The sequence below is a fragment of the Linepithema humile genome, chromosome 2, assembly GCF_040581485.1.
Source record: "Linepithema humile isolate Giens D197 chromosome 2, Lhum_UNIL_v1.0, whole genome shotgun sequence".
NCBI classification, from domain to species: Eukaryota; Metazoa; Arthropoda; class Insecta; order Hymenoptera; family Formicidae; genus Linepithema; species Linepithema humile.
In genome coordinates this window covers 17499000-17515924 of record NC_090129.1, presented here as the reverse complement: position 1 = coordinate 17515924, position 16925 = coordinate 17499000, and the positions used below count along the sequence as shown (strand labels likewise).

Here is a 16925-nt window from a genome sequence, read left to right as displayed (position 1 = left end):
TTCCGCTACGGCGGCGGTAACTTACTCGACGCGCTCGCGGTGCCGCGATGTTCCCTTAAGTTTCGCTGCAAAATTCAACGTTGATCTACCGCGCACCCGCACACTCGAACTACATCGCACCGATCGTGGATTTCCGCAACACTAGCCAGATTTCATCCCCCCGGCTTCCTTCCCCATTGAAATTAAGCATTGCAATTTCCCTAATCCCGCTCTTAGATTTCAAATACGTTTATCTTCTTTCTATATGTAAAGATTGAGGAAATAAACCAAAAAAAAAACCATTTCTTATATAATAATGAAATTAGAGAGCCGAGTGAACTTTGTGAAGATAAATGATCTCCAGTTCATTCCGTCACTTTTATTGTCAAGCAAAGAGGATTATATTTCATGAAAAAGCACTTGTTCATTCACAGAAAATTTTTCAGATTGAACCGCGCAGGTATATTATACGCTGTAAAAATATCCTATTGTAATTGAAACACAAATTCCCTGGATTATTAAATGCACGGTGACGAAAAGTAAAAAAATGCTACTCGAAAAATCGAACAGCGTGTTTCAAAAACTGTTCTTAACTTTTGCGAAGCTCGTCCCTGCATTATTCATTTGGTGTTAAAATTTCCCCAGCTGTTTAACTTCCTTCTTTTCGCAATCAACGTTCTTTCGACATCGTATTATCAAAACGGCAAGCTCTCTGGCACGCTGTAAACGAGAAATTACTTACGTACGGGCTAGCTGATGGTCGCGCGCGCGGACTTTCGTGTAAACAGACTAGTTTGTATTCTCGAGGCAACGTGCACGCGCGCTTTGAGCATTGACTTGTAAAACGAGACCAAACAGGAGGTCTTCCCGCGGGACACGTCAAAGCGAGCCTTCCGTCGCTCCCGGTAATCTTTGGCTTAATGACACGACATCGCGACGCTTGCGTCGTCTCACGAATTATCCTTAGAAATCTAAAGCAGCCCAACAATATAAATATAAATTTACACTTTCAATACATCAATTTTTTTGCCGATTAAAATTTTGAATTTAAGCTTTTGCATACGAGAAAGGCATTTTTTTTTTTCTTAACTGAAATGTATCCAGACATTTTTCAAAATACGACTGAGTTTGCGGATCAAAATACATTTATGGGAAATATCAAAATATACACACTTCAGTGAGAGAGATATAAACGCTATTAAGAGAACAACGAGTCATGTTTCGAACTCATATTTAGAGATGCGATAATACGTACTTTGATAATCCTTGAGAATAATGATAGAATACTGTTCAACCATTATCAACAGTGTTACAGTAGTGACATGTACTTTGTTGCTAACCATACGCTTGTAAGTGATATGCATTTTTCCTTAATAGCGCGAATCGTTAATAACAGATTTTAATTAGAAACTGTCATCACGATAATATTCCGATAAATCACGCTATTGTAATTGATCGTAAAAGACCCAAGCGGGTAAAATCAACTGCCAAGAATGGAGAATTGCCTGTTCACGACTACATCGTTTTTCTCGAATTGACATTTTCCTCCTATTTTCATTGGTGACAAATCAAATTTCAATACGAGAAGTCGCTGATTGAAAATCAAAGGCCGCATTTCCGCGCCGCTACCGAGATTTCCCTCTGTCGCAAACGTTGCGAAAACGGAGCAAGGATTTATTCACGCGTGGAAAGTAAACTTAGCAGCTCGTAGTAGCACATTCGGATTAGAATTGATTTCGATTCTGCATTGTAAATCTGAGAAGAAATCACTGATGGAAAATCGAGGATCGCCATGTTTAATTCAAGTCATTACGTTTTATTTTGTTGTCCACTAAAAAGTGGGGAAATGTGTCAAGTTTTCACATTAAACAAGAAAAAGAAAAGAAAAACGCGTATCGTGCAATTTTTTGTTACACTTGTCACTTCATAATTTCGCACGATGTGCTGACACTATCACTCGCAAAATATTTTGCTTATGCAGCATAACATTAAACAGTCGACAATTGCACTTTCACGTCAAATAAAATCAAATTATGCGGTTAATATTTTTCGATTCAATTCTCATACTTGTATAAAATTTAAAAAATACGAGTACACGAGAGAGTGAAAGAATGAGCGAGAGAGTGAGAAAGGATGTCGGTATGTTTGATAACTGCGCGGTATGACTGTTTTGAGCGAGTATGGCATATGATGAAAGCGAGTGCGGCGTGTGATTGAAGTTTTGGAAAATAACAAGAATGAGTGCACGCGTGATTGGGAATCGAGAGTGTGTGGTGGAGAATGTAAGGACATGATTGAGAGCGAAGGTACAGAGTGTGCCGAATGTTTTGAGAAGTGCGGACAGTCAGTTTGAAACGAAGAGCGTTTTCAAGAGTTATGGTTGATAAATTGTTATTCCGCTACTCCTAACCAATCCCGTGCTTATTTTTCGTAAATTATTCAAACTGATATTAATATTCTATTCACCTTTTTTTTACATCTTTCAGATATTATATTTCATCTTCGAAATGCGTTAATTAAAAATGATAAAGTTTGTATTTTTAATAATTTTCCTCTTATTTATGTTTGTTATTTAAATCTTTCACGCGTATTTAAAAATATGATCTGTTTTCATAAATTTTTCACACTCACATCAATGTTTATCTTTCACGGAACAAAATTGATGAGATAGGCAATCACGTTTCCGCAGTATGTCAAATTCAAAACTTTGGTCACATGTTTTTCACTTCTTATATCATTCTGATATTATTCTGCATTTTTCACAAATGTTTCAAGTTAACACGCGTAAATTTCGCAGCTTTATCGGTGCAGATTTGTAGCCCGCGCGCATAAAATTGACGATCACGTTTCCGTGATCTGACGAATTTAAAAATTTGCTTCTTTCATATTTTTGCAGACAAATTGAAACGCGCGAATACATTCGCAGAAAAAAAGCAATATATAGTCGCCGATCATATTCCCGCGATTCCATGATTTTCAGAATTCACAGTTTTCCTCATTTCTTGCTTATTATATTCTATGTTATCTAAACGACTCGTTGCTACGCTGCGTTGATCGTTAAAACAAGCATAATATATTGTACACTTCGCGGAAAAAAAAATAAAATCAATGATCGCGTTCTCGCGCTACGACGAATTTACAAACTTCTATAATTCTAATAATTAGAATCCATCACGCGCGGATTTGAACATATAGATTTAACGCAAAATCATTGATATATATAATATCATCTTTTCTTGTTTGCACATGAAAATACGACGACACTTTTAATAATATTTCTACGGCTCAATTTAAGGTTTTACACTTGTATACTTTCCGTATTAACTCATTAACTCCAACCAGCTTATTTTTCCATATTTTCTGCTTATCACATCTATCACATTGCTAAACTTTTCATACGCAATACGAATAAAATCGACACAACGCGGATTTGTTAATAGCCTGCGCATTTGCAGCCTATGTTAAAAGACACGATAAAATCATCGATTGTATTTATATCACACAATAGATTTGAAAATGCACGTTTTTCCATAAGTCACTAATATTATATTATATCGTTGCATATTATATCGTTGATCTAGCCTTTTGCGTATCACAATTCGAACGATCCTTTGCAATCCGCGCATAAAAAGGTAGTAAAACTAACATTCATATTTCTGCGATTTGGCACATTTGAAAATTTGCTCTTTTATACATTTGTACTGCATATTCATACGTTGCACGCAATTGACCAGAAAAGTGCCATCGCTTGCTTTTTTCGTTCATTCATTTATTTGCAGCAAATATCGAAGTACATATATATGGATCGCCTAAACCGCACTATAATTCATTGCATTTATTCGACAATTTTAGTTTATCGCGAATAAAATTCAAAAACAAAATAACAGTTTCATATTGAAAGAAGATAAAGTAAAAACATTAAAACCGCACATCTGCGTTTGGAGAAATTTCATTCCTGCATGTGATGCATGGAATTTGTTTATAATCCTTCGTATTTTTGTTGCTGATTACAGAATTAAATTGGACACACGCGATTGTTGTTACGAATTTTCAACCAACCCAATTCTCATACACAATTGTTATATACCGATTTTCAGAGCATAAAATTTGCATCACAGATTCGCGAATGTATGTAAATAATTCCCTCGTTCATGTTATATCTGCGCGTTTCGTTAATAAAGGAACAAGACAATTTCACACATTTGCAAAAAAAAAGCGAGGTTGTATTTGCACGACTTGTCGCAATCAAAACAGATCCTTGATTTTCCACTAACATGATTCTCCGAGGTGCAATTGTGCTGCACCTGTTTTCAAATATTACAACCCGCAGCACTTGCAACTTGCGAGATTGTATCAGCAAAATATTTTTCACTTTGATTTTTCACCTATTCGACTCGCACGTGATATCAAAAACATTAAAAATCGGCAGTTGTACTTCCACGGCTAAGCGGCGTTTGAAATCGGAGTCGTTGCCCCGTCGAACGAGTGCACCGGCGAGTTCATGTTAACGAACTAATTTTCCAACCAACGCACTTCGACTTCGAACAACGCTTTCGCATTTTCCACTTTCATCACAGATTCACAGAATACGCGAGAATTTTGTGTGAGCGAGGATTTGCACCGCCACATTCCGTTCCGTCGCTCCAAGTTCGAGTTTGTTTCAATCTCGATCAGTATCCATCGAGATCAATATGGAAGCTCGACACTTGGTTATATGGGCTCACACATCTCTGAAATCGAATCACGGAATCGAATCGCGGAATCGAATCACAAATATTGGTGCGATTCGAATTTAAAAAAAGGAGAAAACAACCGCGGAAGTACAACCGACCGACGAAATGGAGAACTGTTGACGGTACTTACGAGACAGAGAATGCGGAGAACAGTGGGACCGTAGCACATCGCACAAAAACCAGAAACAGAAACAAAACCAGAACCGTCACTGTCACACGAAACACACTGTCGAGGTCCAAGCCTCGTTATATTCCGTTGAGATTTCCGAGAATGCAGCAACTCGGCGGGCGATCCTAACGCAGGTACTGGTCGAGCAATCCTTGTTGGAGGCACGTCCCGCCGACGGCCGCGATCTCCGGGCTACGTACTCGGTTAAACTTTCCCTCCGTCTCAGTCCTCCGTCTCGAAGGACTTCCACGAATAAATCTCGAGAGCGGATCAAATCACGAGATGATCACGTTACGTACCGCCTCGTTAAGTCGTGCGATCAAAATTTCGCGACGCGCCGAAAAGAACTAGTTTCACTACGCGTATACACTGAACTTAGCCGCGCGATAGCGCCCGTCGCACTTCACCGTATCGCACGAGAGTCGCGAGTTTCTCCATGGCGGAAGATCGCGGCGAAGTGGACGGCGACAGTATCAACGCGATAACGACGGCGAAGATGATAGAAGCGCGAGTGGTAACCGTCGCGGCGATGTTACGAAGGGAACGGCAACACGCGACGATACATTCCCAACGACGGCGACGGTGAAACTGAGCGAGCGCAGGGGACGAGAGAGCGTTTACCCCCACCACACCCGTCGAGCGACAGCGACAGCGGCTTCCACCACCGCCGAGCGAACGCTCGGCCGTGTTCGGTTCTCCTCGCGCAGTCGACCGGCTTCGCCAGGTCGCACTCGCGTCCCGCACCCAACATCAAGTCGGTGAAGATGCTCACTTTCTCTCTTTCTCTCTCTCTCTTTCTCTCTCTCTCTCTCTTTCTCTTTCTCTCTTCTCGCGTTCGCAATCCTTCTAGCTATGCGGTTCCTATGATGCGTTACGCGGAATTTTCGTCGCGGCACAAAAGTCGTATCACCGCTAGCGATCGCATGAAAGTCGCGAGCTCCATTGCGGAAGATCGCGAGTGAAGTGGACGGCGACAGTATCAACACGATAACGACGGCAAGGATGATAGAAGCGCGAGTAGCAACGGTCGCGGCGATGTTACGAGGGGAACGGCGACACACGACGATACATTCCCAACGGCTTTTGTACGACAAAATTCATGACTGACGAATCCTCGTGTTCTTAAATGAGAAAAAAAAATTGATCATCGGCTAACATCCATCTGATATCGATAGGTGAGTACCATTTCACGGAGTGAAATCTATGTATATTGCACGACATTACAAAATCTAGTAATATTTTCTCGTTTATTGGACAAAATTCGTTTTTATAATGTACGCATATTATCGAACATCGCGTAACCAACTAACAGCTGAAATAATGCTCAAATAACAGTGCAATATGATGTCGGCGCTTTTAACGTTAACAGCTATTGAAATTTAAAAGATAGCTCTTTGGTTGTGATATAAAGTTAGAAATCGCATAATACAGTAAAATTCAGAATGTCGTTCTCAGTAAAACGACTGAATTCATAGTTATCGATATCTCGCTTGGAGAGAGAGTAATAGTTGCAGTTCGCATTCGGATGCTCCGTGATATCACGTGCGCGATTTATAACATTTGGATTCGTGACTCCGCATTCATGCCAAACGGACTCTTTTCTCCAATAAATTTGCTTTCTCCAACTCGATTACGAGATTATAGATACTTAATAATTAATACTTACTGTTACAATACATTTTGACAACATCAATTTTCACACTAAATTCTATTTTATATTCTTTCAATGCTGCGTTGTTAGTATTTAAATATTATTATTAATTATAAGTTAAAAACGCAGAATAATATAAAAAAGAAATAATAAATTAATTAAGTTATGTGCAGAGCAAAAATATTTTAAAATTGTACATACAGAGAAATGAAATGGATATAAAATAGTTTATTACATGAGAACAGAAAAATATTTTCGATATCCACATAATTTTATGTATTTTTAATCTTTATATCTTTTGTATTAGTTAAATATTTTTATTAGACAAAGAAAATTTTAGATTTTTACATTTTTAACCATTTGAGTTTCGAAAGCAATTGCAACTATGCGTGCGAAAAACGTCAAGCAGCGCTTCTTCTATTCATGTCAAAAAATGTCAACAAACGTTATCACATTTCCTTCTCTTGTCTTGTTACTCAACCTAATATTAATTTAAGGATAGCTCTGAGATCTGGATAAGACGATGGACAGTTTAGTGTATTCCCATTTCTCATATAATTGAAAGTTTAACTTGGTTTTTTAAGAACTAGTGATTTTCTATTGTGGCATTTGTTGGCATTTTTCGACATAAAATAAAAGAAGGACAACTGCGTTTTTTCGCACACAAAGAGCTAAATTATCTTACTATAATTGCTATATTTCCTACTTATGGCAAAATATTTAAAGAGATAAAATCAATGACAACAAAATAAACGCAAAACATCTACATTAAAGTTCTATAAACAAATAAAACAATGAAAGTGCATAATAAGTAACGATAATAGTAATGTGGAATAATTTATAATTACTTTACGTCAAAAATTTCTTTCATAAAACACTGACTAATGCGAATTATATGCTATTTATTTATCTAGCTGTTACTTACAGCTCTATTGCTTTTTAATGATGCTATATTGTTTACAAAGTACGAAATACTGATATTACAATATCAGTACAATATTTTATCAATCGCGTACGCGTGACAAGCAAAGTATTGTTTTCATTATAAAAATATTTGCCTCTCGCACTGACACAATACATTTGATTTAATAAAATGATAGTTATATTCAGTGATAGTTATACATTCACAAGTTTTCATTGTTCTGCAACTGTTACTGTTATTGACACAGTTGCTTATAAAAAAAAAAAAACACAATTCATTCAGAATAAAAAGACGAGTGCATATTGTAACATACAAAAAGACGATTTTTATCATGTTTTATTAGATGAATATATATGCAACACAGAATAATCAATATGATTGTTTGATTATTATATTCTAATATTTATTCTATATATTGCGAAAAATTGGATTAAGTCAAAATCAATCTCTCCTTTACAAAAATTTAATTAAGCAATATTTTTTTAATTTTTTAAATATGTAATATTCAATATTTCTGCAATTAACAATATGCTTTAAATCATGATTTTATTTATTCCATCTATTGATGGAAGGAACATATAAAATTTATTTAAAAATATAACATTTGTTATTTTAACAATTACAAAATTTAATTTAATTTTTAAATTGTTGAGGAAAACGTAGTTGAAAAAATGCCTACGTCGCGCAAAGAGAATTTCAAGTGAATCACTTCGAGTATCAATATTGAGAAATAAATATTTTTTTAGTCATAACAGCGTGTTTCCGGCTATGAGCAATACCGAGCGAGATACGGTTTCTGCTAATTTACACTTCCGTAATGAATCGTTAACGTGGCGACGGAAGGCGTTTCCGTGTCTTCATCCGTCCGCTCGCTGCCATATCAGGAAAATCGTTTAAACCAGCGCGTCCGCCTTAGCGTTTACAATAAATTACCGCGCGAGGTGCAAGTGGCAGACGGGAAATTATCCACGACGAAGGAAAACAATCCAAGGGAGAGGTCGCAAACTCTCTCGCGTTTAAACGCACGCCTGTCTCGAAAACTGCGGAAAATATCGCAAAGTTTCTGCTAACGTGAACTACGCTCCATCTTCACTTTTCTCACCTTCACTTATCTAACCGTCTAAGTGAACCAACGTTACCTTTGCTATTTTAACGAAGTAGAAAGCGATAGAGTTTATTATTAATCGTTTTCTGATAAATGAATAAAATTTAACTAATTAAAACTACGACACAGAGATAAATACGAGAATAAAATACAAGAAATAAACAATCCAGGAATTCAAATTGCAATATTGATAAACACAATTAAATTTTATTATATATCTAGTCATTTGTTCACATTTTTTTTATAATTATTAATTCCTCAGAAGATATCTACAATTGAACATTTTTATGAAGGAAAATCAATTATAAAATACAAATTTAAATGTTCTTAAAGATAAAGGAAAATTTATATAAAATGGAAAACTATTATTATTATAGAATTTTACAAAGATCGGCTCGATTGTGTTAGATAAATAAAATTATGGTTTATTTCGCTCTGTGTCTGCTCTTTGAAAAGGAAGCGATTTCGAGCGGTGTATTCCTGTTATTGTAAACCTGATATAACGCATGAATGCATACGCGTGTAACATTCACACTAATAACTTTATGATCGTATTACATGCTCCGCGTTACGATACAAACGTATCACGGCAGACCAATAACGCCTTGCGATTATTTCACGTTTCTATGATTGCTCAATTTTTTGGACAATACAGATTTTTTACATCAAGTTAGCTCTATTTTTGTTCATACGTAATTTTATATTTATATACACGTTCATAGACGGAGGGGGGGGGGGGCATAATACGAGATTTATTTAACATTTTAAATAAAAAATTTTAATTTAATTAAATAAAAATAAAAAAATTTTAAATCTAATATAATGAGAACTTTGAAAGTTTAACTTAATTTATATATATGTTATGTGTAAAGTTCTCTGTTATATTGAATTTTTTTTGTATTCTCTAATCTTTTAGTTGATTTTATCTTTCTTTATACGCTATATTCATTTTATTTTATCCGACCGCTACTGTGTACGTATTTAAATTGTATTTCTTGAAACTATTTTTCTTTACTTTTGTTTTTTTATCATGAAACCAACTATCTTTCATATCGGTTTATATCGCGGAAAATCCCAGATTTAGAAATACATTATTCTAGAAACACCGACGTAAAGACACTACATAAACATCCCCTAACGTAACTCTATGTTTCGAATGTTCGTACATTGAATCCAGCAAAGTTAAATCGCAGTGATGAACGCCTCGAGCGGTTTACGATAGATCGTGATCCGCATTCAGAGTCTCAAAAGCACGCGCGACAAGAAGAGCTGGGCGGGTAAAGTGCGGAACCGCAACTGGGCGTGAAATATATCGCCGCTATCCCCGAAATTCATTTTCTGGTATTTTCCCGGCGAAAATTAAGCGTGAACAAAAGAGCACCCTCTATGCAAGGGTGTCGCATAAACAACACAGATCTGCATCATGGAAGGAAAGTGAGTCGCTGCTCTTTCTCGTCGTGGAGACTTTTCGAAAATGAGTTGACAAAAGAGATACTCTCGAATGTTGAGGCTGTCTCACTCTCTCTCTTTCTCTCATCCTTTTTCGCTACAGCCACCTATTCCCAAAAGTCCATGAATACTATAAGGGAGCTTATTCTCCGAAGAGTCGTTTGTAGGATCGCAGTTGTACTCCGTGTCACACGGTACGATGACGCTTTAATCCAGCAGCGCGGCGGCCCGAAACACGCGTTGAAACGTCGCGTAGAATTTGTGGCGTCGTTTCGTTGGGCCGATAGCGTCTCGATAAGAGACGCCGCAGAGATGCCACAGAGACGTAACAGTTGTCAAGCTTATGCGATGAATCATGAGTAACTACCGAGTCTTTTACGGAATCAAGTTCTATACCGAATAACTTTAAACCAAAGTCGAACAGAGAAAAGCAACTTATTTTGAAAGAAAGTCTCTGCGAGTGTCGTGACGATTTTCATGAATCAACAATATTAAAATTTATATAAAATGTATATTAGTTATTTCATATTTCTCTCATTATCTTGTACATTCTATATTCCAGTAACATATGTACAATAATTCGAGGAAATATAACACGGTCAAGTATTTATTACAAAAAATAATAAACGTAAAAGAATCAACAATTAAAAGCAGCTTAAATTTCGGAAAAGTATGTTTTCTTTACCTATTTATCGCGTTATATAGCACATTGCCTATATAAAAAATCTCTCATAAATAAAATCTTTTCTATGGTATCTTGGATATAAACCTTCGACGTGTGTCTACCATTGTCATTTAATTAACCGGATAGCCAAATCCTTGTCACGGTCGTCCCTTCCATGTCCGCATGCCTATTTTATCCCGCTTCCATCTTCGGTGTAAACGATTTGTGCCGGCGATTTCGAACAACACTGGGCTCAGTGGCAAACATCAACAGTCGAGGATGCAGCATAAACCTGGACAGAATCGTTCGTGTTCCCTAGCACGCTTTACAGTTCAGAAGAGCACGACAATTGCCAGCGCGTTACAGTCAGTTCCGCAGCATTAGGGCAGCTGGCCCGGTTTGAGATTCCGAGTATACTCGAAAAGGAAAGAAAGGGAGAGAAAAGAGCGAGCGAGGGCGTAGGGGGCCGTAGGTGGCCCATTGTCGAATCGAAGTCCGTATTCTTCTTTAACCCTCCGCGCCGCTATTCACTGTCTCACGATTCGTGCCGACGACGAGAAAACGAGCGGGAACCCATCCGACGACGGAGTAATGGAGCGATCGGGGATCCTTTCCCTAGAATCGTTGCCTACTTCCACCCTGACCGCATTTACTAACCGTATTCCTGCGTCGTCTTCATGGCGACGTAGAAAAGAGTCACGGGATTCTGTTAATTTTGCACCGCACAATTATTCTGACAGATGTACGATTTTATTTCTTTACTTTAAATTGACAGTTCCTTAAAAATTACTTGAACATTTCTATTTGTAGTCTTTTTTTACGTATTTGTATTTCGGAAATTTATTTAATGTAGACTCTTTTGCCTATTAATATTTAATTTTTTTTAAATAAATATCTGGCATGTGTCAGAAAATAAAAATTCTGACTATGCGTGACGAAAGATTAATCCTTTAGACAAGCATCCTTTAGAGAACGCATAACTTTGTACGAGTGGTATGTTGAACGGTTCTTATCTACCACAGGCATTAATCTCCTACTAAGTATATATATATATATATATATGCATTATTATCTCTTCTCTCTCTCTCTCTTTTGTAGCTTATATTTTCTAAATAAATAATTACAAGCATATCGGCTTACGTTAAGCAGTTCTTGAAAGGTATAAATTTAATCAAACTCAAAATGCTAGAGAATAATTGAAGAGTTCATAACAAAAACAATCCTTGGAAATTTTTTTATTTTTTCAGGAGAAGAAAGAAGTGATTTTGATAAAGGCTGTTTTTGTAGAACCACCCAAACTTCCTAATAATATAAATCAAAGCATGAGTTGTTTTTATGAGAATTGGTGTAATCACACTGTACGTTCCTTCTCTAGAACACGCTATTATTTTAATTTCTTCAATTTTTGACAAGGGTTGTTTTTGTTGTGATTATTCGGAAGCATTGAACTCGAATCTAAATATAATCCACAGAAAAATTCGTTATTATATTAATATACTTCCAGAGTTCTCAAATAATTAGATTTTCTAACAATATATTGCTCTATCAAGCTTGATTATGTACTTCGATATTCCGGTTCTTCTCGCGCTTGGCACTATACTCTAAAATACAGTATAATCGGTCGCATCGATAACATTTCCCTTTTCACGTGAAACACATACCAGACGTGTTTCGTACCAGGTGATACGCATTGGCGGGAGCGGGTTCAATAAAATTGTAAACACGGCAGTTATCCTGACAACGTCATAAAGTTAGCCGACGCGTGTAATGAAGACGGTTAAATGCTACGCGCGCGAGCTCGCATCTCTTAGAGAACTGGATTAATTGCACGCGCGCGGACACTCGAAAAGGAAGAATCAAGACAGGAACATAATACGAAAAAATTTTGTCAAGATATTTCGAGAATGCGAAAAAGCAGTCTCAATATATAATGGCATTTATATATAAGTTGCAATTTGGTAAATATGCTATTGTTAATTAAATCCAATTAATGTTAAATTATGTTTGTGAGGTGTAAAAAATAGTGCAAAAAACGTAGGTAATTATAATTAATCTATTCAATGTGATAAAGTCTATCACAGAAATAGAAGAAATTAAAGCAGATGGAATATCTTGAATAAAATTTGGACTGATTTTTATAGTAAATATTTTTTAATCAAAATTATTTTGAGGGGGCTTCTTTGCAATTGACAATTTTAAATTGACTAAATTATGTAACTTTCATTTCCCATATGTATCTGTCCTTGAGAAGAGGACGACGCTTGACTGTAGAGTCATCCAACGTATTCGATGCATCGAGTTTGTTAGTTTCCTCCAGTGATTTGAGATTAAATTTGCTGCACCAATTTCCTACAACTCTATAAAATAAGACGACATTCACGGTTTCTCTCTTGCTACAACGTTTTGAATAAATTTAACTTATTGCTCGATAAAAAGGTAAATTAAAAATGATATACAAATAAACTTGTAATTTTAGTGAATTATAGCAATCAATGCTTCACTGTCTAATTTTATTGTTGACATTGAAATATACAATGGTTAAAAAGTTATCGTCACGTCAGTTGTGGGGGGGGGGGGGGATAAAATAGTTAACATATTTTGACAACATCTCATGCTTTTATTATTTATCGTTAAAGTACTAGAAAATTTAAACGTCCGTATTTAAACATTTGAATTTTATGTAATATTTTCAATTTATTAAGAAAAACGACATTAAATTGCAGTAGCAAGATTTTATCATGGACTCTCTGAAAAAATAATGAATTCTTTAGCGAACGTTTTATCATATAAATTATTTTATCTTTCCGTGCATTTATATTTCCGTTTTCTCGGAGATACAGTTTCGCGTGATACAAGCGTGGGAAGAATCTGCTTTAATTGGTTGATTTTTGCGCGCGTGTGTCACGAGGAGTCTTCCTCTTTCAAGAAAGCAAGAGGGAAATGACACCGGATCTATAATACGGACGAGTAACGTTATCCGGCCATGTCCGCTATCAGTTATCGGCTAATTAGCGCACACATACATGTGTACGTGCGTGTATATTGACGTAATTTTTCCACGTTGTCATTTTTTTTTCGCCGCAATATTGGCACGTATGTGTAATATAAAGCGGTGAGCGTTTATTAATACGAGTGTCACGTGAGCCAGGCGAATGTTTGTGTGTTAATCATATGCGAATGTGTATGTACGTTTCGAAGATCGAATCTTGAGACTCGGCAAGTTACAGAGCAATATAACGGCACTTAATTTAAATATATTCCCTTAATTGCTTGCATTTATTTCATTATAATCCGACTGGGCGGCCGGTGGTGCACCGCGTCATTTGCATTAACTGCTCGCATTACGTTTGTACCGCGGAGATGTAATTCCTCGATTAGGCAAACATACCTTGCGAATAGATAGCATCGTACAGGCGGAGAGAAAGAATGCGACAAGAGAAAGGAAAGAGATGATAGCAGTTTCATGCAGCATGTATTTGCAGCGTGTATTTCGCACCAGATAAGAATTTGCACTCAGGTAAATTGCTGCATCGGAAAGAGAAGGAGAAATGAAAGTAATAAATCGATACTCTTTTAATAATACTGGAAATGAAACGTCATATTTAGTATCGCAAAAAAGTATTAATACTCTTATAAATTTAATAAAGTCTTAGGATTTGAGGAAGGTAGAAAAGTAATGTTTTAAAAATCTATTTTAAAAAATAATAGAAAAAGTATCTCGTGTGAAACGATATCAGTCTTAAAAAAAAAAAAAAAAAGACAGAGTATTCATCGACCTATTGTACTGGTATACCTAGGCGCGATACGCTCATTTGCTCGCCGTGATTCGCATCGAAGATGCGAGCATATTGCACAGATTACAGAGTGAGCTTTTGCATTCGAGGGATTTCGCTAATCCCTTCTCTCTACACGTAATCCCATTATCGGGCATTTTCCTTATGCTGTGAGTATTGTGCACTGGCAGCTATGCGCGCTCTTTGAGGTCCTTCGAGAATTATCGTTACGTTCGGGAAATTTGCTTTGAGAAATTGATAATACTGTTATCAAAAATATACCAAATTCCATACGTATCTCATAAACGAAAGTTAATTGTTACATTTTATACGGCGATGTTAATAATATTGATGCAGGAAAGCGTGTATTTTTCTATTTTCGACGTGACGAAAACTGGTTTTTTTTTTATAAATTACATCAATCAATAATTATTTTACGTATCACGAAACTTTCGGCTGTGCTCGAAATGTTTTCCGCCAGGACGAAACAAACCTTGATCATGCGCTTTGCATCCACAAACTATCGTAAGCCCACGCTTTGGGAGATTACCAGCATGGGCCTTCGAAAATAATTATCATCTCTTCTCGAGATTAATGTCGAAAACAACCTCCTAAAAGCAAACGTTACAACCCATTTAGAGGAAGGGCAAGCAAAATTCCTCTTCGCATTCTCAGCCGATCGCGGCAATAACGTTCTTTGGGTATGCCCAGCATTCGTGAAATATGAACGCGTGCGTGCAGCAGGTCGATCAGTCGGCGAACGTATCGGCGTGGCGATACAGTGACACGTATCAAACGCATCGATTTTGCGTGGCTAACGTCTCACTCACGCTGCGTCTCGAACAACGCGCGTACAACATATCTGTCCGCTCGAACAACACGCGCGTGAGCGTTTAATGGGGCCCGAAAAGGACCCAGGCTTTTTTTTTTCAAGAACCCTCTCTATGCACGGCACCGGGATCAACTTGAATTAAAGGGAAACGACCCGGGAGTGGTGCCAACTTAATGAGGGACCACCTAGCTTTAACTGTTTGTTTTTCGAAGGGACCGGACCCCGGAGAGGAAATGCCGCCTCGAACCTGTAGGAAACCTATATACCGCGCGTTCACGGTCAACCGGCCCCGTTTATGGCTTGTATCGCCAGCCCTATTGCCATAACTTCCGCGATTTAGGCGTGAAATTACACGCGCAGGAATTGCTACGAAACGATCATCGATAGTTCGATAAAGGTGTTCGATCCCTCGTTCCCTTTTGGCTTTTTTACTCAGGTTTCCATTCTGCGCTCGATCAGACCCAATGTCAAGCAATTTGTTACGTTATCTGGTGTGCGTGTAATTTATAACAGCGTGATACGCACAGCGTTTTTCGCACTAGAGAAAACCATTCGACTGATTTACTACGATGGCATGATTTCAGGGAACGTTCTTTCTCTCCTTCTTCCACCCTGGATTTTGCCTTTATTTCAGGAAAATAATTACCAATAAGTTATGAGAATAATCCACATATCAATCTACAATCTGATAATTCAGGAATTTATTTTCAAAGTAATAGATATGAGTGACATAGAATTAATTTATCGTATCAATTTGTATTTCCGTCTGATTGAAATACATTATTTTCAAATATCAGCTAAATTCAAATTATCATTATCGTGCAGAGCACATCTAAAAGTTTCCGCTTTTAAAATTATTTTATTATAATTGCATGCACAAAGTTGAATAATAATTTTTTTAATCTCGCAAAAATTTTGCACAATTCTGACGCACTGTTATTAGTATCATATAAATTTTACATTAAACGCGACATTTGTTAATAAAAAAGTTATGTGCTACAAAAGCGATGCAAATATTTTTTTTTTTTTAAAGCATACACAAAGCATAGTTTCAAAAATTTAATGTAATTAATAAAATACGATATGCGGAGAATATCGTTCCCATCTTAAAAAGTTATTGTCTATCTGCGAACTCTGTCGAAATAAAAAATGTATAAAGGCCCTGGTTGACGCAAAACGGGAAGAGTTGCTCGATTGACATTTCGATACATGAAAATTTAAACGGCGAGCAGTGAATAATATTTGTTCCGATAAAAGTGCCGCGAAGATATCGATGTTTCAACGACAGCGTAGGGATTATGGGCATTATTTATCGGAAGATGAGCTGTCGCCTTAAGGCGAAATTAAAATCCGAGAGCCGCCGATAAGGCGAAGACGAAGGGAACGCAAAGTAATAGAGAGAGAAAGAAAAACAGATACGGTCTCTCAAGCGTATACGATAACGCGCTCCATGAAAAATACATATGTGATACTCGACTACGATTTAATTTATTGTCAACAGGCGGTGCTGAAAAAAGGCGCAACGATACAATTCTTATAAACATTGTATTCACATTGTTCGTACTCACTTTTAACGACACATTTGCGCGAGATATTTCGGAAGTATAAAAAGTCGAAAGATGATTGATGAGTTGAAGATAAGAATCTA

General features: G+C 36.9%; 1 protein-coding gene and 1 long non-coding RNA gene across 10 annotated transcripts in view; one reads left to right on the top strand and one right to left on the bottom strand.

The window, feature by feature from the left end:
- LOC105679013 (latrophilin Cirl-like) overlaps positions 1–16925 on the bottom strand; it is a 452907-nt gene that overhangs the window by 342122 nt on the left and 93860 nt on the right. For 3 of the 8 annotated variants that reach the window (XM_067350073.1, XM_067350072.1, XM_067350076.1), the window contains exon 1: positions 4843–5504. The exons of 1 other annotated variant lie outside the window; for it this stretch is intronic. The gene's annotated coding sequence lies outside the window, so the exon portion shown is untranslated. Of the gene's footprint in view, positions 1–4842; positions 5505–16925 lie in introns of those variants that run through there. 4 more of the 8 variants (XM_067350075.1, XM_012378780.2, XM_067350078.1 and 1 more) reach the window with 3 other exon arrangements.
- LOC105679022 (uncharacterized) overlaps positions 5546–16925 on the top strand; it is a 148503-nt gene continuing 137123 nt past the window's right edge. The window contains exon 1 of one of the 2 annotated variants that reach the window (XR_001101783.2): positions 5546–6056. This is a non-coding gene — a long non-coding RNA (uncharacterized lncRNA). The remainder of the gene's footprint in view (positions 6057–16925) is intronic. The other variant, XR_001101784.2, reaches the window with a different exon arrangement.